This window comes from Stegostoma tigrinum, chromosome 1, assembly GCF_030684315.1.
Source record: "Stegostoma tigrinum isolate sSteTig4 chromosome 1, sSteTig4.hap1, whole genome shotgun sequence".
Taxonomy (NCBI): Eukaryota; Metazoa; Chordata; class Chondrichthyes; order Orectolobiformes; family Stegostomatidae; genus Stegostoma; species Stegostoma tigrinum.
The window spans coordinates 120358382-120383006 of record NC_081354.1 but is presented as its reverse complement, the minus strand read 5'-3'; the positions used below and the strand labels follow the sequence as shown (position 1 = coordinate 120383006).

Genomic DNA, 24625 nt, shown 5'->3' with positions numbered 1-24625 from the left:
TTGGGGGCTAGGATGGGGGTGAGGGGAGAGGTGTGGGGGCAAGTGTATCACTTCCTGCGGTTGCAGGGGAAAGTGCCGGGTGTGGTGGGGTTGGAGGGGAGTGTGGAGCGGACAAGGGATTCGTGGAGAGAGTGGTCTCTCTGGAAAGCAGACAAGGGTGGGGATGGAAAAATGTCTTTGGTGGTGGGGTTGGATTGTGGATGGCGGAAGTGTCGGAGGATGATGCGTTGTATCCAGAGGTTGGGGGGGTGGTATGTGAGGACGAGGGGGATTCTCTTTGGGCGGTTATTGCGGGGGCGGGGTGTGAGGGATGTGGTGCAGGAAATGCGGGAGACATGGTCGAGGGATTTCTTCACCACTGTGGGGGGGATGTTGTGGCCCTTGAAGAATGAGGACATCTGGGATGAGTGGGATTGAAATGCCTCATCCTGGGAGCAGATGTGGTGGAGGCGAAGGAATTGGGAACAGGGGATGGAATTTTTGCAGGAAGGTGGGTGGGAGGAGGTGTATTCCAGGTAGCTGTGGGAGTCGGTGGGCTTGAAATGGACATCAGTTTGTAGGTGGTTGCCTGAGATGGAGACAGAAAGGTCCAGGAAGGTAAGGGATGTGTTGGAGATGGTCCAGGTGAACTTGAGGTTGGGGTGGAAGTTGTTGGTGAAATGGATGAACTGCTCGAGCAACTGGTGTCTCTTGTGCTCCTAAGACGCTGCTTGGCCTGCTGTGTTCATCCAGCCCCACACTTTGTTATCTTGGATTCTCCAGCATCTGCAGTTCCCATTATCTCTGCTATGAACAAGTATTTTGCTTCCAACTTCACTATCAAGCGAACAAAAAGCATACCAGTGATAGCCGTAAATCATAATGTTGAAGTGAGAGAGGAAGCTATTGAATTATATTCATGGGTGAAATAGGTACTAAGAAAACCAAAGGTTGACAAGTCTTCAGGTCCTGGTGGATTTTATCTGACAGTGTTGAGTGAGGTTGGTAATAAGAGAGTTGATGCACTGGCATTAATTTTTCATACTTTCCTAGACTCAGGAAAAATTCCATTGGCCTGGAGAATAACAAATATAACTGCTGTATTCCAGACAGGGAGACAGACAACAGGAAACTGATGTCTATTATGGGGGAATATGTTAGAATCAATCAATAAAGCTACACACTTAGAAAAACTGAAGGTAATTGGGAAATGTCAGCATTTATTGTCTATGGGAAATCATGTTTAACCAGCTTAGGCGAGGTTCTCTGAAGGCACTGTGGACAAAGGGGAGCTTGTTGATGTACTGTACGTGGAATTTTAGAAGGCATTGATACTGGTGTCGAGGTAACCTATTGGCATGGCTAGAAGTTTGTATGGCTAGTAGAAAATAATGAGTGTGCATAACTGGGTGTTTGTCTGACTAGCAGGAATCAATATGTGGGTCTCACAGGTATCTGGGGCCTCAACCTTTTACAATTTACATCAATGGCTTAGACAAGGGGAGCGAAGGATCGTAGCTAAATTCACAGATGGACCAAAGGTAGATAAGATTGCTTAAAGTGAAGAAGACATAAAGTAATTGCAAACAGACATAGATAGGCTAAGCAAATGGGCAAGAATTTGGAAAACGTTGTACAATGTGGGAAACATAAAGCTATTCATGTAGGCAGGAAGCATCAGAAAGCAGTGTATTATTTGAATGGAGAATGACAGCAGAATTTGAGGTGTAAACAGATTTAGGCATTCTGATGCATAGGTCACAAAGGTTATTATACAGGTACAGTACTTAAAATCAAAGGCTAATGGAATGATGTCCTTTACTACAAGAGGCATCGAACCCAAAAGTAAGGATGTTATGCTTCAGTTATACAGACCTTTGATGAAATCATGTGCAGTTCTTTGTGCAGTTTTGGTCTCCTTCTTCAAGGAAGGACATATATGCAATGCAGGCCATTCTGAAAAGATTGACTGATTCCTGGAATGAAGGGGTTGTCTAATAGAGTCATAGAGTTGTATGGCATGGAAACAGACTCTTCTGTCCAACTAGACCATGGTGAACATGGTCCCAAATTAAACTAGTCCCACTTGCCTGTGTTTGGCCAATATCCCTCCAAACCTTTGCTTTTCACGTACTTATCCAAATGTCTTTTAGATGTTGCAACTGAACCTGCATACACCACTTCTTCTGGCAGTTCATTCCACACACAAGTGTAAAAAAGTCACCCCTTATGTCCTTTCTAAACTTTCAATTTCCAGTCAACACCCTCTTTTAACACGCATTCAGCAGTGCTATTTAAAGAAATCATCATCAAACTTTCAGCTTTGCTATTTTGTACTTTCTCCTGGCTCTTGCTAAATTTTTTTAGGTAGTGAATGTTTTCAAAAGTTCATAGAAGTTGGAGAAGTCCTCTGTTGATAAAATAATGCTGCACATGGGAAAAGCATTAGTTGTTTCTGCAAGGCAATTTCCAGCTATGAAGCCTATAGCAATAGTCGTCCTTGGGTTACAACATCACGAGGAGATGGAGCAGACATGAGGAAGGAGGATCAGAGAGAGAAGAGCTATTGGTAAGGAGCTTATTTACCTGGTGAGCATTTTTCAGTGAACATTTTTCCTGCTTGCACCTAAGTCAGAAGCGTGGATTTGGTGACTGTGTTTCATTGTGGAACTGAAAGTCCTTGGTGAACTGAAGAACCAAAGTCACAGAACGGTGTCACATCCTGGAAGCAGACTTACAGCCTCAGTACAAGGTGAGGACTTCATTGGAAGTGAGTGTGAATGAAACCACTGCTCCATTGCTGATTCAAAACTGTCCAAATCCAATGTGAACACTGACATCGCGATTTTCAGAGCCAACCCCTACCAGAACTCTAATTCCTCTATGTCCTTCAGGAATTGCAACGAGGATGTCTCAAAGCAATTTACAGAGAATGTAGAGCATGGAAAGGAAAAGCAAAAGCATGCTCAATTCACCAGTAACAAAATCTATCCATTCCACACCCTGATTTCCATCTACAACCCAATCACAAGTAATCAGCTCGAACTGAGAGTCTGACTGCTGTGAGAAACTTGATAAAGCAGGTGGCTAAGATGCTGCCAGGGCCACTCTGGCAGAACTGCCCCACACTTGTCAGTAAGTGTCCCAATTTAGCAGAGGCCTGTTGCATCCATCACAACACGACACCTGCGACGTTGTCATGACCAGCTCGGTAAGCATCTCAGATGGAAAAAGGAGAAGGAGGAGACAGCCAGCATATCCATCCTCCAACGGGGATGTACATTAGTGCATTATTTGATCTTGGTTCCTGTGAATGCAATCCCAAATTACCACAACATAAGAATATCATGGCTGACCCATTCCTCTGTTAACAGTCATCACCTGGTCACAATTTTAAATAAACGTCACTACAAAATTATTTTATCCAAAAAGAATGATATTGTACACAACAGTCATGTCAGTGCATTTACCTGTCCTTGTGTTCATAAAGGATCTTCCACGAAGCATTCATATAAGCAGTCCTTTCCTCCTACCCTGGTTGCAGGCCATTCAAGCCTGATGTTTCCCAGCATCAATGCTACTGTCCTAAATTCACTCAATGCTAGGTGCTAGTGGCTGCATGTTAAGATCAAATGACCTTGACCTGTATTTCCATGCAGTCAGAAAGGCTCTGTACCTTGTCGTGCCAGTGCCCCAAAGTTGGAAGTCCCAGCTCCATAGGAGGTACACTGAAGGTGCTGAGCGAGCTGTTGGATGGGTTGAAAATAAGTTTGCGCTTGAACATTTCTTGAGGCAATGTTGCATTTTAAAGTTCACTGCTTTCACTTAATAAGTGAACGTGAAAATATGACACATCATATGTCGGGCATCAAATGTTAAGAAGACGTAAGCCCATGGGGCAGAGTACCTTTAAGGGTTCTCTGCCATTGTATCATCAGATACTTTGGAGGTAGTGCAAAAAGATGGTCATTGGCCCATTCCTGGAACCACTGCAGTCTATACTACTACTTCCAGAATTATGAGGAATTTCTGAATATTGGCTCAGCAATATTGACCCAGCTCAGTCACAATGACACTTGAAATATAAATTGGAGATGGTGTCTCCTTGACTTAAGACTATGAGATGCAGGAACAGAAGTAGATTATTCAACCTATTGAGTCTTCTCCAAAATTCAGTGAGATCACGGCTGTTCTAATAATTAGCTTATCAATTCCACTTCCCTACTTTTTCCCCTACTTTTTCCCCGTAACTTTTGTTTACGAATTAAATATCTATCTCAGCTTTCAATATACTTAACAACACATCCTCTATAGCCCTCTGTGGTAAAGAATTCCACCAATTCACAACACTCTGATAAGAAATTCCTTCTTATCGCCCTTTTAAATTCTTTATTCTATCCCTCTTGGGGAAACAGCCTTCCGCATCTACCTTGTTAAGTCCCCTAAGAGATAGCAAGAACTGCAGAGTCAGAGATAACACACTTTGGAGCTGGAGGAACACAGCAGACCAGGCAGCATCAGAAGAGCAGGATTGTTGACGTTTTGGTCAGGACCCTTCTTCAGATCTAGGGTGAGTCCCGACCTGAATGTCAACTTTCCTGCATCTCTGATTCTGCCTGACCTGCTGTGTTCCTCCAGCTCCACACTGTGTTATCTCTAAGTCCCCTAGGAACTTTTTTTTGTCCTTCTCAAAGGTAGAGGTTACAGGAAAGGCAAATATCATCAAAGTATATTTGGTGAATTGCTGTAATGCATCCTACATAACTATTGCTGTCAATATGCTGGGGACGGAAGGAATTAATACACAGTTCACTTCCAGACTTTATCATGCCATCCAAGACATTTAAAAAATGTCAATTTTCAATTGGCAGCTTTCTTTTTTTCCATTCAGATCAGTCCTGTTTCTTTATGGGCTGCAGTAGCTCTGCTGTAATATTGCCTGAAGTTTTGAAGTTGACAATGGTGAACTCCTTCTTGCTCGCAGAGGTTTAATTGGGAACGTCCCCTCAAAACTTAAAGAGCTCTAACTCAAGAAAATGTATTGAGTTCATGGCAAAAAGTGGAAGCCTTCAAGGGCCGATACAGAAAAATTCAAACGTCAGTTTTCCATAAAGCTAAAACGGTATTCTTACATTAAAATAAAATTTAAGAAATTGCCTGGTTCTTTGTATTGTTACTTATCAAATTGTGTGAACTTCAAAGATAAAGAAGCAGCAAGTGCAATTGTAACCGGTATCAGAACTGATCTCGTTTATTGGCAATGCCACTGCTACATGGAGCATTGCAAACTTGAGTGCACGAGGCTAAAGAGCTGCTGACTGGCTGCATCGAAAACAACTCTCCTGGGTTGCGCTGAAGTTTGCTCCAAGTACAGAACAAATAACCAGACCATAACAATTGCTTACATTAAATTTTAAATTGGTTGCAAGGTCCAGGAAACCATAGCAAGAATTACTATCTGTCTGTAAAGTTTCTTGCAAATTGGAGCTTCAGAACAAAACATGCTGAACGGATAGTCACTGCCAGTGAGTAGAATGACCAAAAACTGGAAACACACATCATACACGTGCACCCATACAATTGCACATAATGCTGAAGTAGTCAGCTTCATAAGTGATTTAGATCTATCTTTTGTCAAATTACCAGGAGTGATCAACTTTTATCTAAATGTTACCTAATCACATGGTGTCAGATAACAGTTATAAACATCTTGAGTTTTATTCTGTCAATTTAACATTCCAATTCTTTTGAGCTAAACCAATAAAACAAAATAAAGCTGTCATCATCAAATGACGTTGAAATTTGAGCTTCGTTATAGAGTCAAAAAGTCAAACAGCATGGCCATAGGCCCCTCAATCTAACTGGTCCATGCTGACCATGCTCCCAAAGTAAATTAGTCGCACCTGTCTGCACTTGGCCCCTATCCCTCCAAACCTTTCCTACTCATGAATTCATCCAAATGTCTTCTAAATTTTGTAACTGTACCTGCATTCATCACTTTCTCTGGCAGTTTATTCCACACATGAGGCTCTCTCTGTATATAAAAGTTGTCCCTTATGACCTTTTTAAATCTTTCTCCTCTCACCATAAAAATATGACCCCTATTGTAAAACTAACCCACCCTAGGTAAAGACCCTTGTCATTCATCTTAACTATGTTCCTCATGATTTTATAAACTTTAATAAGGTCACCCATGGAACATAGAACATAGAAAAGTACAGGACAGTACAGGCCCTTTGGCCCACGATGTTGTGCCGTCGAATAATCCTAATCCAAAAATAAAATAACCTAGCCTACATTCCCCTCAATTCACTGCTGTCCATGTGCATGTCCAGCAGTCGCTTAAATGTCACTAATGACTCCGCTTCCACGACTACCACTGGCAAAGTATTCCATGCGCTCACAACTCTCTGGGTGAAGAACCTCCCTCTGATGTCTCCTCTATACCGTCCTCCTAACACCTTAAAACTATGACCCCTCGTGGCAGTCAATCCTACCCCGGGGAAAAGTCTCTGGCTATCGACTCTATCTATGCCTCTCATTACCTTGTATACCTCAATCAGGTCACCTCTCTTCCTCCTTCTCACAAGAGAGAAAAGTCCGAGCTCAGACAACCTCTCCTCATAAGACAAGCCCTCCAGTCCAGGCAGCATCCTGGTAAACCTCCTTTGCACCCTCTCCAAAGCCTTCACATCTTTCCTATAATAGGGTGACCAGAACTGGACAAAATATTCCAAGTGTGGTCTCACCAGGGTTTTGAGGAGCTGCAGCATAACCTCACGGCTCTTAAACTCGATCCCCCTGTTAATGAAAGCCAAAACACCACATATTTTCTTAACAGCCTTATCCACTTGGGTGGCAACTTTGAGGGAGCTATGCACTTGAACACCAAGATCCCGCTGTTCCTCCACACTGCCGAGAATCCTGCCTTTAATCCTATATTCAGAATTTAAGTTCGACCTTCCAATATGCATCACTTCGCATTTATCCAGGTTGAACTCCATCTGCCATTTCTCAGCCCAGCTCTGCATTCTGTCAATGTCTCGCTGAAGCCTGCAACGGCCCTCGATATTATCAACAGTACCTCCAACCTTTGTGTCATCAGCAAACATACTAACCCACCCCTCAACCTCCTCATCCAAGTCATTCATAAAAACTACAAAGAGCAGAGGCCCAAGAACAGAGCCCTGCGGGACACCACTCAGCACCGACCTCCAGGCAGAATACTTACCATCTACAACAACTCTCTGCCTCCTGTCAGCCAACCAATTCTGAATCCAGACAGCCAAATCACCCTGTATCCCATACCTCCTGACTTTATGAATGAGCCTGCTGTGGGGAACCTTATCAAATGCCTTGCTAAAGTCTATGTACACCACATCACTGCTCAACCCTCATCAACCTGTCTCGTGACCTCCTCAAAGAACTCAATAAGATTTGTAAGGCATGACCTGCCCCTCACAAAGCCATGCTGACTCCCTTTAATCACGCTATGCTTTTCCAAATAGTCATAAATCCTATCCCTCAGAATTCTTTCCAAAATCTTGCTGACCACAGATGTAAGACTGACTAGTCTGTAATTTCCAGGGATTTCCCTATTTCCTTTCTTGAAAAGAGGAACAACATTTGCCTCCCTCCAATCTTCCGGTACGACTCCCGTGGAGAGTGAGGAAGCAAAGATCTTCGCCAGCTGCTTAGCAACCTCCTTTGTCGTTTCCCAGAGCAACCTAGGATAAATCTGGTCTGGCCCTGGGGACTTATCAATCTTAATGCTTGCCAAAGTTTCCAGCACATCAACTTCCTCAATCTCGATCTGTTCAAGGCTGTTTTCCTGCTCCTCAAAGTTCTCATTCACAACAAGGTCCCTTTCCTTAGTGAAAACCGAAGCAAAAAACTCATTTAGGGCTTCCCCTATCTGCTCAGACTCCATGCACAAGTTCCCTACGCTATCCCTGATTGGCCCTACCTTCTCCCTGATCATTCTCTTGTTCCTCACGTATGAGTAAAATGCCTTCAGGATCTCCCTAATCCTTCCTGCCAAGCCTTTCTCGTGCCCCCTCCTGGCCCTCCTCAGTCCACTTTTGAGCTCCTTCCGAGTAATCCTCTAAAGCTGTGCTAGACCCTTGCTTCCTCCACCTTACATATGTTGCCTTTTGCTTTTTGACAAGAAGCACCTCTGTACCCGTCATCCAAGGCTCCTTAATCTTACCCCTTCTTCCCTGTCTGAGGAACAAATTTATACATAACTCGCAACAACTGCTCCTTAAACAGCCTCCACATGTCTGCTGTGCCCTTTCTGTGGAACAATTGCTCCCAATCTGCCATCAACCTCCTACAGTCCAGTGAAAAATGTCCTAGCCTTTTCAGCCTATTTTTATATCTTAAACCCTCCATTCCCAGGAACACCCAGGTAAATCTTTTCTGATATCCAGTTCAATAATATCTTTCCGATGTCAGAGAAACCAGAACTGGATGCAGTATTCCAGAAGAGGCCTTACCAACATTCTGTACAACTTCAACATGACATCCGAACTCCCATGTTCAAAGGTCTGAGCCATGATGGTAAGCATACTAACCGTCTTCTTAACCATTCTGTCTACATGTGAAATAAATGTTGAAGAATTGTGTACCTGAACTATTAATTCTATAAGTCCTGCCCTTGTTGATACGATCAAAACGCAATACCTCGCATTTATCCAAATTAAACAGCCATTCCCCAAAGCTCATTGGCCTAATTGATCTCTTTGTAATCTTAGATAACCTTCTTCACTGTCAACTGTACCACCAATTTTGGTGGTTTCTGCAAACTTCCTAACCATGCCTCCGAAAATCTCATTCAAACTATTTATACAAATGATAAACAAAAGTGGACCCAGTACCAATCCCTGTGGAACACCGCTGATCACAGGCCTCCTGTCCAAAAAACAATCCTCTACCACCACCACTCTCTGCCTCCTACCGTAAAGCCAATTAACATGTTAAGCATCCGCAGTTCCCATTATCTCTGATCACAATTTTAACCTCACCGCAAAGCCTCTTCCAGGGATGCCTAACCTGAAGAAGTTACCCTCCTCCCTCCGGACAAACCTCAGGGGATCTCTCTCCCACTGTAACTCTCTTGTAATCCATCTTCGATCCACCTCCCCCTCTCTCCCTATTTATTTCAGAACACTCTCCCCCTCCCCCTTTTCTGATGAAGGGTCTAGGCCTGAAACGTCAGCTTTTGTGCTCCTGAGATGCTGCTTGTCCTGTTGTGTTCATCCAGCTCCACTCTTTGTTATCTCAGATTCTCCAGCATCTGCAGTTCCCATTATCTCGAACATGTTAATTGTTTAGCATGAAAACTATTAAAGTGCATTTTGTAATTCTGATTATTGTATAATCACTTATGGTTCTAGTTCACGTTTCAGAGCTTCCTGCAAATAATAGTAAATTGCAACATTATCATTTGCGTTGAATCTAATTGTGGATTTATCCTAAATAGAGTTGGTCTAGTGAGGAGATTAAATGTCCATTATTTGTCTCAATATGAGCTTTAATATACAAAAGAAGTAGAAAAATGTCTTAAAGATAAATCAATTAAAAATACGCCAAATAAACAATAAAATTAGCTGAAAGATAAACTAAAGTCTGAAAGTTGCTTATAGTTAATTTGCTTCTCATAACCTTTATGTCAAATTGTTAACTTGAAAATTTCAATTATTAATAATCCTATTCTATATACTCTACCAGTCAGCAGGGCATGCAGTTATTTTTTTAAAAGAAAGCAGTATCTTTTAAAATATTCTTTCACAGAATGCAGATGTCTCTACCAAAGCCAGCATTTATTGCCCATCCCCATTTGCCTTTGAATGAAACAGCTTTCTCGGCCATTTCCAGTGTCAGTTAAGAGGAAACCACATTGCTGTGAGTCTGAAGTCACATGTAGGCCAGACCAGGTAAGAATGGTAATTTTTTTTCCCTAAAGCATTATTGAATCAGCTGGGTTTTTACAGCAGTCTTCTTCGACCTCATTGTGACCATTACTAAAACTAGTTTATATCCCAAATTTATTAAATGCAATTTAGTGGTTTCCATGTTTCCCAAGGCTGGGTCCCTGTATCAATAGTTCAGTTATATTACCGCTACACCATCATAGCCATCCAAATGGGAGCTGCAAAAAAGGAGATACTAGTGTTAGATGATTAGCCAAGCTAAAACATTACTAGATCCTGATGGCTTCTGATGTTGGAAATAATGATATAATTTATTCATTTCTTTTTAAATCACAATTTACTTCCCCCTTTTACATTTAATGGCAATAGCCCACAGCATAATCAACACACAGCAATAGTTATTTTCTTAGAGAAAATGGGAACTGCAGATGCTGGAGAATCCGAGATAACAAAGTGTGGAGCTGGATGAACACAGCAGGCCAAGCAGCATCTTAGGAGCCTTTCTTGAGTGTTATGCACCTATCATAAAATCCTCTTCCTCATTCTCGCTTCCAGCTCCCTTTTTGGATGTTCCTGTTAAACAAGCTGGAGAGGAGGCCACGGTGTGAACTTTGGCCAGGAATATAATTACCTGGCTAGCAATCCAACACTGTAGTCGTATAACCATAAAGCTGTTCTGAAAATTATTTTACTCTCAGATGTAAAAACACTTAGGCATGATGCAATAATGAAGTTTAAAAAAACTGTGTACATAAGCAGTAATTTCATTTCCTATCAGTTTCATAACTTATGTTTGTAATTTGCAATAATAAGTTGCTTTGAAGAGGCAAAGTATGAAGAATTAAGGGAGAAAGAAAACATAAAGTTATGGTAGGAGAAACTATTATATAGTATTTACATTGTGCAATTTAAAATAAATTTCAGTAAGGCATCTCCGGCATGATTTATCAGCATTTTGTGAATCTTATTGATATTATTTTGCTGGCCATGGCATCCAGCATGAGTCTAATGATATACGGTTCTGAAAAAGTGCAAATGCGTTTGATGATCACTCCAATTGCTTCGAAGTCAGCACTTCAGACATGGCTGGTTATTAACTTACACCAGTCAAACCAGGAAAACAGGCCTCTGTACCAGCGATTGTAGAAATGTAGCTGGATGGTATTCACAAGAATCAGAGACTATCCCATAAATACTCAGCTGACATTAGGAATGATTGCAAATCCAATGAATTTTGAAGTTATAAAACAATTCATAATCTTTTCCTATTCCCAAGTAAATCTCATTTCCCAAAAAATATTCTGATCCTGTAATAATAGTTTGATAGCGCCACATCTCTATAGTCTTAAAATAATTGTGATGTCACAATTGGGTGCTGATTTAAATTGATGTCAATTCTTTAGTGCATGATCTTAGCTAATACGTGGTTCTAATCATATACGCTACCACTACTATTTTTAGGATGCCTACCAGACCAATGGATATTTCTACAAATGGTGTTGTGGAGGACAGACTGTAGCACAGCGAACTCACACATGGTATTTTCTTAGAGTGTACTTACTATACAAATTTTAAATGAGTTCTGAATTTCACTAATGAGCAACAGGGAGCTTATCATCATGCATTTTCACCTCATTAATAGAAATCTCACCTCATTTCAATGCAACTCCCAATTCTGCCACCCATGTGGCTTGCATTGATTTTCAGCATATACATTCCCCAGCCATAGCTTACGTACAGGCTGTCAGCTTCTTTAATTGCAATGCTATTTAGCACAGATAGAAAAGCTTGGCTCATGTTCAGAGCACAGATGTCTAAGGAGTGGACTTGCCCACTGTACAACACTGGGCTTCGTAAAAGTCACAACTGCAGCCTGGGTCAGCTGCTTACACAGCAAACACACTGCATGCTTCAAGCTAACGGCCAAGACTAAAAGTCAAAAGGGACCAGATTTAGTGAAGTGAAGGAGGCTGTCGTGAGTCAGGGAATACCGCCACATTCTATCAAGAGGTACATCCAATCTCCGTACAGGGAACTGACCACAGTCAATCAGGCTTTTGTGCTGCTGAGATGCTGCTTGGCCTGCTGTGTTCATCCAGCTCCACACTTTGTTATCTTGGATTCTCCAGCATCTGCAGTTCCCATTATCACAGTCAATCAGGTACTTGGTCTGATCACAATCCAAAGATCAGTGTCCTTGCAGACTGAGGATTGGATCATGGTCAACACTTCAGATTGAGTGCAACTACTCCAGAAGTTTCAGATAGGTCAGTCAGAATTCTCTGGAGACATCCTCAGGTGGCTGGGTTATGCTCAGTCAGGGATGTTGTCCCAAATCAGTCCAGAGAGTGCACCTTGGTCAGTCTCGCAGATTTAGGTTTATATATTCAAGGGCAGTCTGCACAGTGCTGAGGTATATGGGCCATTCATGTCTGAGAATGGGATTCAACTGTGTTTGTCACTAAGGAAAGACTGATGGTGCAGTATAGCAATTCAAGATAAAAGTGGAGGAATTCATGGAGCAGAAGATTGTTTAAAGGATTGTTTAAAGCCAAGGACTGTGGAAAGAATTGATGCACTTCTATAGGCAGGTACTCATTGTGAGATGAGTTTACACTGCTTGCAAGCCATGGGGGAGAAGATCTAAGATGGTGTAGCACCAGGGTGTGTGTGTGTGTAGAGTGAGAATTGGTCAACGATGGAAACAGTAAGATTTGATCAGCAACATCACTGATTGGCTTTTGTAACTATAGCCGGTTGTGGATGCTAGAGGTCATCAGCCTGATGACAACTCTTTTGACTGGCTTCTTAGCAGTTGAACAGCTGGTACATGTGATTAGCACAGACACAGAACGTCTCCAGACTGGAAGAGACAGGATCTCTATCTCTTTGCAGTGAACTAACCAAAAACACATCAACTGGTAACTACCTGCTCCAGCCATTTGCTATAACTCTTTAATCAGTGACTACGAAACTACGCAATTAATGTGTAAATCCTATGTTTCAGCAACGAGTTAAGAATCTGGAAACAAGGGGATCAGAGGACAGAAGGAGTTGAGAAACAGAAGGACCATCTTATCAATTGTGAGGGCTGGTGCTATTAAACTGTGTTTCTCAAGTATTTTTCCCTCCATTTATAACACCTATTTTTTGTCTGCCAGTGACTCACTGTCTGCGTGTAGAGAGATTTCAAATCGGGTTAGAGTTTCAACAAGCAGAGTTATGTGTTCCAAACAATATTTTGCTTATCTGTGCCTAAAACGTATTTATATGTAATAAACAGTCATTCTTGTTAAGTATAAGAAGCTGGTCAGTGCTTTATGTTTCATGATTTAATCAAAGTACCCCAACTGGTCTAATGGAAGCAAACTTGTTGAGACCCAAGGAGTAATGGCACTTGAGAATCAGCACACTCATGCAAGTGGGTTGTAACAATTTATAATCACATTGGCTTCAGTGTAAGGAGAGTGAATGGCCAACAAGGGCATGGCATTTCACAAAGCCATGAGGTTGGGGGTAAATGGGAAACATTAACAGTGATATAAACAGAGTACTGAGATATAATGGGTTGAACGGGGTTGGAGGGGTGTTGAGGGAGGCTGAAAAGTCATCAGAGTTTTTAAAGGAATCATGAAGGATGGGGAGCAGGATTACTGTTAGTTTCAAGTGGAAACTGCAATGCATTCATAAGGACACAAAGCTGAAATCTTGCCATCTTTGTACCAAACTAAATTACACACTAAGGAGTCAAGTAGCAGCCACTGCATGTATAACTGATGGTGGTAGCTATTTTTCTCTCTGGAGGTGTAATGCAATTATTTGCATGTGAGATCCTGCTAGAGGAAATTGTACTAATTGTGCATCCAGTTGATTGTGTAATGCTACCTATCTGTCAACAAATCAGCTTCGACTGAACATTTGTTATTTTGCCAACTATGATAACACAAATTATGACTTCAAGTAATCATGACTGCTGTGTACTTTGCATAAATTGTTCTCCTGTCATATTAGATATTCAGAGCTATGCAGACACAATCTTAGAAGTCTCAGCTGTCTTTGCCATACCTGACAATGGAACACAATGCTTCAGAGCTGCAACATTCCACACTTAATTGTAAATATGCAATTATTAAAGTATTAGAGGATGGCTTTATTTGGCAGTGGGTGCTGTCACAGTGGAGAAGTGCCTGTATTTCAACAAAGTAATGGAGGAGTAGTTTTAATCATGGAATTACATCTGCACAAGGAGCTAAGAGCTTCTTATTTAGGCACGACCTTCTTCTTCTGAAGGCAAAATCTCCATGATACCATGAGGCCATAACTTGTTGTTTGCTTGTGAGGGATCAGGAGTACCATTACTGATAAGCTGTTCTATTTTTGAGATTCACATCAAATTATCTGATCACCCATCAGCGACATAAACAGGTCTTGGAGGTTACCTTGCAGTGTTGCTGACCATTAGATATCAGACTCAAAGAAGATATTCAGTGGAACATCTTCACCAAATCCAGAAACTTCCAGTAGCTATTGCACTGTCTCCAGAGACATTGCCAGCAGCTGCAGATCCTCACAACCAATGGAAGAGAAAGACGAAATCTCAAACGTACCAGATACAGCATCACTTTATTTTTTAAAATTCCTTGATGGGGTGTGGGTGTTGCTGGCTCAGCCTGCTTTTATTGCCCAGAGGGCAGTTGAGAGTCAATACATTGCTACCAGTGTGGAATTATGTGCAGATCAGACCAAACAAGGACAGCAGTTTCTCTGAACCAGCTGGGGGCTTTTCCCAAACAATTGGCAATAGTTTCATGGTCACCATTAGGCTCTGAAATCTAAAGCTTTATTGAGATTCTGGTCTTTTTAACTTGCTGCCTAGTTGCACATACTCTGCTTTCAAGACCCAATCCTTTGTGGCACAGCGGTTAGCACTGCTGTCTCAGAGCACCAGCAACCTACATTTGATTCCAGCCTCAGGCAACTGTCTGTGTGGAGTTTGCGCATTGTCCCCCTGTCTGTGGGAGTTTGCTCCGGTTTCCTCCCACAGTCTAAAGATGTGCAGAGTAGGTGGATCGGCCATGCTAAATTGCCCATAGTGTTCAGGGAGGTGTAGATTAGGGAGATGGGTCTAGGTGGGATGCTTTGAGGGTCGGTGTGGACTTATTGGGCTGAAGAGCCTGTTTCCACACTGTAGGGATTCTGTAAAATAAACAAAGATTCTGTTTTGTTCACATATCCTGTTGGTATTGATGACCACAAACACCCTCCCCTCAGGGATGTCCTGTAGCTGTTCCATGACATCCTTGACCCTACCTCTTGGGGGGGCAACATATCATCCTAGAGTCTCATTTGTGGCCACAGAAATATCTGTCTATTTCCCTTACAGTTGAATTCCCCTATAATATTCCAACACTTTCTCCCACACAAATTTGGTTGTTACTACTTTCCTCTGAAAGACCATTCGCTCCAACAGTATGCAGAGAGGTACATCTGTTTTGCAGGGAATTGGCCATATGGGATTCCTGCACTGCCACCTAGACCTCTTAATCCTCTTACTCTATTGGTGGATATCCATTTCTTCCGTACCTGTGTCCTCCCTGCCTGTGCAGTGACCACGTCTTATATATGCTATCCATTATACTACCAGCTTTGCGGTTTTCCGCAGTGTCATCATTTGCTGCTTCAACTCTGACTCACAGGGTCCCAGCAGTTGCAGCTGGAGACAGTTTCTGTACACATTCTGGTCCTGCGTATTGGAACTGTGTCTGGCTTCCTAACCCTAACCCACTCGGGGCAGGAGGAGTAGACTATGGCCCTTTCATGACTTTCCCCTTTAATTTAAATCCTTAACTTTCCCTTCAAATCAAATCATATTAATTACTCCAGGGCCATTCTTCCCTTCGGGTCTCTGCACCGTTACCCTTACTAATTATAAACCCAAAATAAAGATCTTACACACTATAAGTGATTTAAAATAATACTCATCCAACTTTACTCACCCAATCAGCTGCTTCCTCTTGTCTTGTGTAACTTTGTGAATCCTGACATCAACTCAGGAGTTCTGCTTCTGGTTTCAGTGAAGGTTCCCAATGCTTCACTCCGCTCTGCCCCAATCCACTCTGCCTACTCTGCTCCCACTGCTCCTCTGGGCTCAGAAAGAATGGGTAGCCATCCTGTCCTGGTGCCTGTTTATATGGCAGTGGATTGTTCCAATAGCAACTAGGAACCTGTGTAGCCCTGGCCTACAAGTGCATCTGGAATGTCACAGATGTGAGGGCGCAAAGAAGCTCACTCAGTTTGTTGCTTGTGGAGGTCTTGTTGCCCCCACAAGAACAGTCACCCATTCTTCCATCCAACATCAGCAGTTTCTGCTCATATTGGGGTGAAGAACCTGATGTTACCCACTGCTGGTTTTGGCTCTCTCGGCTCAGTTATGGCAGATTAAGAATCACTGGATTTGAAACATTGACTCTGCTTTCTTCCCACGGATGCTGAGTTTCTTCAGCAATTTCTGCTTTTTGTTTTATGACAGGTTTTTGTCATATAATGACCCAAAAAGAGGGACTGAATATGATGGAAGTAAATGAGATAGATGTTTGTGGCGATGCATGAGTAGGAGAGGAAGTGAGGCGAGTGAGTAAGAAACAGAGGGGACAGGGAGGACAACGTGGCTGAGAGCTGCTGCGTGAACATGATGCACATAATAATGAGTTGTATCCACACATTTTGGTGAAAGGTGCATACAGAAGCAGAGTTAGAGTTGTGGCCCTATGAGTGTGAGGTAGCAGAGAGAAGATGATGGCACTTAACTCGTGGAGCACGGAGGGGTATTAACCTTCTTATGGCACTCCTGGGTGTTTCTGAAGACAGCATTTACCTGGGTGGCGATCTCCATGCCAAGATGTCTGCATCTGGTGACGAGATCTCCAGTCAGAACGCTCCACTTCTCTCAACAGCCACATCCACCCGAAACGGATTGCAGCTTTTCTTTCTGCACTTTTTGCTTAGATCCAATGGTGGAGGCAGCAAAGTGTAAAGGCCAGCTCCTGGCTTGCATCATCTGAAGTTCTGTGGAGGTGGTGTTTAAATATAGCACCAGCAGAGTGAACATCACAATGTTACAGCAATGGCAAGCACTTCCAATTCTCCTGCTGTATAATTACATGAGCGAGGCACCAAAGAGGTCAGTGGCACAATTAATGAGCTGAAGAGTGGATGATTGCATGAGAAAAGTTAAGATGGACCATACTTCATGAACCTCACTGAAAAATTCAGCCCATTATTTTAAAAAAAACTCGTGATAACAAATATTGAATCTACACAGAGGTAGAAATGCCATTCATCCTGATTCTCTGCTTTCTCGTGGTTAGCTAAACCCCAACCGACGCTAATATATTATCACTTGGCCTGCATGATCTTATCTTGTGTTTTAACCATTTTTTGTGGCACATTATCAAATGCCTTCTGGGCGTAAAGGCATATGCCTACAGGACCCCATTATCCACGTTGCTTGTTGCATCTTTGAAACAAATTAACTCACTTAAGCAAAGTTTAAACAAAGCCAAATACATAGATAGGATTGGACACCTGGCTAAAGGTGATCAGATAAATAGTCAAAAAGGTATGATGGTAAATGAAGAGCAAAAAATATTTGAGGAAACAAATAATTTTATTCAGCAAAGAGATATTCCATCAAAATCCAAAAATTCAGTGAGAAAGATCCATCAAGGACTTATTAGACAAGTTGGTTTCATATTAGAATAATAGAAACAGTTAATAATTGCTGTAAAAGGTCACTTTAAGCCTTAAGATTGTGGTAGTTTTACAAATCAGCATTAATTTCCCACTTAAGGGTTCCCACAGGTGCAGCCCACCCAATACTATCACATAAGGCCATAATGGGGACGAGGGCGACATGTGGGCTGACAGGAAGCAGGCCATCAATGGTACATCACCTGATTTTACAGGTCCACCTCCAGACCATATGACAATTCAATGGTACCAAGATGGTTTTGTGAAGGGGAAATTATATTTCATAATTTTGTTGGAATTCTTTAAGGTTGCAACGAGTTGGATAGATAAAGGGAGGTCATTAGATACATAAAAACATAATTTCGATGAGTTATTGAATTAAGTTTGACACAGAAAACTAATATACGAAATAAGGGTTGATGGATCTGGAGTAAAGTATTAGTGTGTGTCGGAGATGCAAGAAGTGAGTGTTGGGTAAGAGGAGTATTTTCAAGTCAGTACATGTGAACTAGTACAAAGGTTGCAAGGCTACAAGGGTTGATGCTGCAGGCTCAACTATTTATGATTTACGTTAATGGCTTAGAGTTAACAGGTCACTTTGCTAATGATAAAAAGTCAGATTCACACTCGGGTGTCCATTGTGAAAGGGTATGTGAAGTCCACTGGCACTACTGAGGCCTGTAAAGACCAGAGAGCACTACAGGAGCTGGAGTGTAACATCACTTCAGAGAATGTTATTTTGATTTAGTAAGTTTCCATTCATCTTTTATAAGTTTCTATCAACCATTAGTTCATATTCTTGTTACAGTGTCTCATTGGGGGGGCTGCTTAACTTGTTTATTCTGTTTTATTTGTTTATTTGTTTAAAAATAAAAATAGAAGGGGAGGTGGAGATTTGAGCAATGAAGAGATCCAGACAAGGCATCTGAGTGGGCCACACGATGGCAGATGAAGTATTACATAAAAAAGTGTTAGGTTAATCACTTTGGTGGTAAGAATAGACAAACAGAAGATTATTTAAAAGGTGTGAAACTTCTAAATGTAATATATTCAAGAAGGGAAGTTTCAACATTGGATCTATTACTTGGGAATGAGCTATGTAATCAGAGCCAAAGATAAGTGGCAGCAATAGCAAGAACTGCAGATACTGGAGTCAGAGATCACAGGGTGTGGAGCTGGAGGAACACAGCCGGCCAGGCAGTATCAGAAGAGTGGGAAAGTTGATGTTTCAGGTCGGGACCGTTCTTCCGAAACGTCAACTTTCCAGTTCCTCTGATGCTGCCTGGCCTACTGTGTTCCTCCAGCTCCACACTGTCCAGCTATCTGGACAATATAGCCATTTGCATTAAAATTATTACAGAGAAGAACATAACAATGACACAAAAAGTTAATACATTGGGGAAAATCTGATTTTGTAGAGCAGAGAATAGTACTTCAGGAAATAAAATGGGCAACCATATTGGCAAACAACAATTTAGAATAATGTATCAGAGATAATGGGAGCTGCAGATGCTGGAGAATCCGAGACAACAAGGTGTAGAGCTGGATGAACACAGCAGGCCAAGCCTAGACGAACTCATCCTCACCCTCAAAAACTTCTCTTTTAATTCCTCCCACTTCCTACAGACAAAGGAGGTGGCCATGGGTACCTGCATGGGCCAAAGCTATGCCTATATCTTTGTAGGTTACATGGAACAGTCCCTCTTCCATACCTACACAGGCCCTAAACCCCACCTCTTCCTCCGTTACATTGATGACTGTATCGGGGCCGCCTTGTGCTCCCATGAGGAGCTCGAACAGCTCAGCCACTTCACCAACACCTTCCACCCAAATCTCAAGTTCACCTGGACTATCTTGAACATCTCCCTCACCTTCCTGGACCTCTCTGTCTCCATCTCAAGCAACCACCTAGAAACCGATATCCATTTCAAGCCCACTGACTCCCACAGCTACATAGAATACACCTCCTCCGACCCACCTTCCTGCAAAAATTCCAACCCCTATTCCCAACTCCTTCGCCTCCGCCGCATCTGCTCCCAGGATGAGGCAGTCCATTCCTGTACATCCTCGATGTCCTCGTTTTTCAAGGACCGCAACCTCCCCTCCACAGTGGTTGAGAATGCCCTCGACCACGTCTCCTGCATTTCCCGCAACTCATCCCTCACACCCCGCCCCCGCAATAACTACCAAAAAAGAATTCCCCTTGTCCTCACGTAGCACCCCACCAACCTCCGGCTCCAACACGTCATCCTCCGACACTTCCGCCATCTGCAATCCAACCCCACCACCAAAGACATTTTTCCATCCCCACCCTTGTCTGCCTTCCGGAGGGACCACTCTGTCTGGGACTCCCTTGTTCACTCCACACTCCCCTCCAACCCCACCACACCCAGCACTTGCCCCTGCAACTGCAGGAAGTGCTACACCTGCCCCCACACCTCCTCCCTCACCCCCATCCCAAGCCCCAAGAAGACTTTCCACATCGAGCAGATGTTCACCTGCACATCTGCCAATGTGGTATACTGCATCCACTGTTCCCGTTGTGGCCTCCTCTACGTTGGGAAAACCAAGCGGAGGCTTGGGACTGCTTTGCAGAACACCACCGCTCAGTTCGCAATAAACAACTGCACTTCCCAGTCGCGAACCATTTCAACTTCCCCTCCCATTCCTCAGATGACATGTCCATCATGGGCGTCCTGCAGTGCCACAATGATGCCACCCGAAGGTTGCAGGAACAGCAACTCATATTCTGCTTGGGAACCCTGCAGCCCAATGGTATCAATGCGGGTTTCACAAGCTTCAAAATCTCCCCTCCTCCTACAGCATCCCAAAACCAGCCTAGCTCATCCCCGCCTCCCCTGTTCTTCCTCTCACCTATCCCCTCCTCCCACCTCAAGCCGCACCCCCATTTCCTTCCTATTAACATCATCCCACTCCCTTGACCTGTCCATCCTCCCCGGACTGACCTATCCCTCCCTACCTCCCCACCTAGGCTCACTTCTTCTGGCTCCATCCCCGCCCCTTTAACTTGTCTGTCTCCTCTCCACCTATCTTCTCCTCTATCCATCTTCGATCCACCTCCCCCTCTCTCCCTATTTATTTCAGAACACTCTCCCCCTCCCCCTTTTCTGATGAAGGGTCTAGGCCTGAAACGTCGGCTTTTGTGCTCCTAAGATGCTGTTTGGCCTGTTGTGTTCATCCACCTCCACACTTTGTTACCTTTTAATTTATAATAATGGTAGGGTCCTGGGGAGTGTTGCCAAACAAAGAGACCTTGAGGTGCAGATCCATAGTTCCTTGAAAGTGGAATCACAGGTGGACAAGGCTAGTGAAGAAGGCGTTTGGTACGCTGCTTTTATTGATCAGTGCGTTGAGTCCAGGAGTTGGATTGTCATTTTGAGGCTGTACAGCACATTGGTTCGGCCACTTTTGGACTGTTGCATTCAATTCTAGCCTCCCTGCTGTAGAAAGATGTTGTTAAACTTGAAAATGCTCAGAAAAGATTTACAAGGATGTTGCCAGGGTTGGACAGTTTGAGCTATATGGACATGTTGAATAGGCTGGGGCTATTTTTCCTGGAGCATCAGAGGCTGAGGGGTGACCTTATAGAGGTTTATAAAATCATGATGGGGATCGATGGGGTGAATAGCCATGGTCTTTTCCCCGGGGTAGGGCAGTCCAAAAATAGACGGCGTAGGTTTAAGATGAAAGGGGAAAGATGTAAAAGGGACTTCAGGGGAACCTTTTTCATGCAGAGGATGGTGTGTGCATGGAACAAGCTGCCAGAGGAGGTGACGAAGGCTGGTACAATTACAACATTTAAAAGGTATCTGGACGAGTACATGAATTGGAAAGATTTAAAGTGATATGGGCCCAATGCTAGCAAATGGAACTAAATTAATTTGGGATATCAGTTTAGCATGGACGAGTTGGACAGAAGGGTCTGTTTCCATGCTGTACAACTCTATGGCTCGATAGCTGTGGAAAATATTTAATATGGTGTTCAACAGAAGGTAATGAAATATATTCCACTACAAGGAAATAACAAATGAAACACTGGTGGGATTCCATGAATAAATAAACACGTAAGAGTTAGGATAAAGAAATCCAGGGAGTTCTGAGGAATAGTCACTCGACCCAAAACGTTTTCTCTCCCCACATGCTGCAGACCTGCTGATCTTTTCCAACAATTTCTGTTTTTGTTTCTGATTTCAAGCATCCGCAGTTCATTCGGTTTTTTATTTTATAAACAGTACTCATTTCTGCAACTATGTGTCGATGATGAAGAGAGTGAATGTTTGTAGATGCAGTGCCATTTCAGCGGCTATGTCCTGGATGGTGTCAAGTTTCATAAGGAGATGAGTATTAAGGTAAATGCATTTCAATGAATGTGGGATGTACCAAACTAATAGTTCAAAACCCCTTGTCCATGAATTGTATTTTCATGTGTTAGAAGTAATGAAATTCTTACCAACAGAGAAAATGAGAATGTCTAGAAATAAGAAATATAATGAATAATTCGCATGGGCTTCAAAATAGAAAATCTCACTTCAGTAATCTTATTGAATTTTTGCAGAGGTTACAGGGAGAATAGATGTTAATCCAGATGCATCAAGACTTGTTATGGCAATTGCCCTGCCACAACTGTAAGAAATGACAGAGTTGTGAATACAGCACAGTCTATCGCGCAAGTCAACCTTCCATCCATTGATTCCATATATACTTCTGAGAAAGGTAGTCAACATAATTAAAGACCCCTCCCACCCCGATTATAATCTCATTCAATCTCTTCCACTGGCGGAAGATACAAAAGCTTAAAAACACGCATGAAGAGATCATAATAACAAAGTGTGGAGCTGGATGAACACAGCAGGCCAACCAGCATCTCAGGAGCACAAAAGCTGACGTTTTGGGCCTAGACCCTTCATCAGAGAGGGGGATGGGGAGAGGGAACTGGCAAAAATAGGGAGAGAGGGGGAGGCAGACCGAAGATGGAGAGAAAACAAGATAGGTAGAGAGGAGAGTATAGGTGAGGAGGTAGGGAGGGGAAAGGTCAGTCCAGGGAAGATGGACAGGTCAAGGAGGTGGGATAAGGTGGTAGGTAGGAAATGGAGGTGCGGCTTGGGGTGGGAGGAAGGGATGGGCGAGGGGAAGAACAGTTTAGGGAAGTAGAGACAATTCCCATTATCACTGAAGAGATTCCTGAACAGCTTCTTACCCATTATTATAAGACTTCTGAACAGACCTCTCAAGTTTTAAATTAAATGTTGATATTCCTCTTTGTGCACCTTCTCTGCAGCTGTAACAGTGTATTCTTTGTTCTATTCTATTACCCTTATGCACTTTGTATGGTATGTATTACACACATACACACCTGTACTACACACAAAACAAATCTTCTCACTGTATCTACGTACATGTGAGAATAATAAATCAAACCAAAACAGTAGATGTAATTTAGCCATTTTTTCAAATGACCTTTGATAAGGTGCCCATAAAAGATTAATGAAAAATTAAGAGATTTTGGAGTTGGGGACAAGAGGCAAAATGGGTTGCTACTCAGTTTCAAGACTTAAAGCAGAGAGGGTTACTATGAAATGTTGTTATTTGGCGTGGCAGAAGGTGGAAAGTTGAGTTCTATAAGGAACGGAACTGGGATCACTGTTGTTCACAATTTATATCAATGATTTGAAATCAAAAATTCAATTTCTAAATTTGTGGATGAAATGATGTGGTGGGATAGTCAATACTAAGGAGGACCGCAACAAATTAGAGACATTAATAAATTTGCCGAATGATGAATGTATTGGCAAATGAAGGTCAATGCAGATAAATACAAGCTAGTACATTTTGATAGGAAGAATAGTGAAGTCACATATTACATGGAACCTGTGAGCCTAGGTAAGGTGGAGGAACTCAGAGTACAAGCATGCAAATCTTTAAATGTTGCACCACAGATTAGCAAGACCATTAAAAAGTAAACCAAAAATAAAGCTTTATGTCTATAGGTGATTCAATTGAAACTAAAAAGGGAAGTTATGATAAACCTGTACTAGTTTTATCTTACCACACTTAAAAAGATTACAGTCTACAGCTCTGCTTACTGTATTGTAAAAAGGGACATAGAGACACAGAAATGGTTCAGAGAAGATTGATAAGGATAACACCAGAGATACATGTGTATATATAGCAGGAAAGGATTGACAGGCTGGTTCTGTTTTCTCTCGGATAAAAAGCTGTGTTTTTTTAATATTATTAAAGATTTTGATAAAGTGAATATAAGCAGAATGTTTTGTCTTGTGGGAAAAAAAACATAATAGAAGTCATCAATGTAAGTTCGTTACTAAGTATTCCAACATGGAATTCAGAAGAAACTTCTTTACCCAAAACCTGGTGAGAATTTGCAACTTTCTACCATAGGGATAGGGTTAAGTCAATAGTATAAGTGCAGTTAAGGAGAAGCTAGGCATACATTTGAGGGAGAAAGGAATGGATGGTAAGTTTAGATTATAAAAAATGAGAAGAATGGAACAAAAACATTAGCAAGGACTAGTTGGACTGAATGGCCTGCTCCTGCGCTGTATATCCTATGTAATCCTAAATACTGTTGCAGAAATAGGTGAGCTAGTTCCACTTCCAGCAATTGTGGGCTCCCTGAGGACTTCATATTAGCCTGACCTCGGACTCCCAAAGATTGTCTTGAAATGGCTCCATGCAAACTCCTTCACACAAACACTTATCTACATGTTCTGGAAAAGAAGCCCAAAATCCCAGTATTCAAATTCGGATGTTTTCACTTTCGGATAATCCACCCAATCAGAATTCAACCGCTTGCAGTGGGAACCTGGAAAACGGATTCCCATAGCTCATGCCGGTGACAGAGAAGATACTCCCAAATTTAACAGCATTGATTTTCTCAAATTTTAATTCCTTAAAAATCGACATGTATTTGAAAATTTATG

General features: G+C 42.4%; 1 protein-coding gene across 1 annotated transcript in view; it reads right to left on the bottom strand.

Moving 5' to 3' along the window:
• Positions 1 to 24625, bottom strand: part of LOC125452411 (bone morphogenetic protein 2-B) — a 30078-nt gene that overhangs the window by 4949 nt on the left and 504 nt on the right. The gene's annotated exons all lie outside the window — the stretch shown is intronic.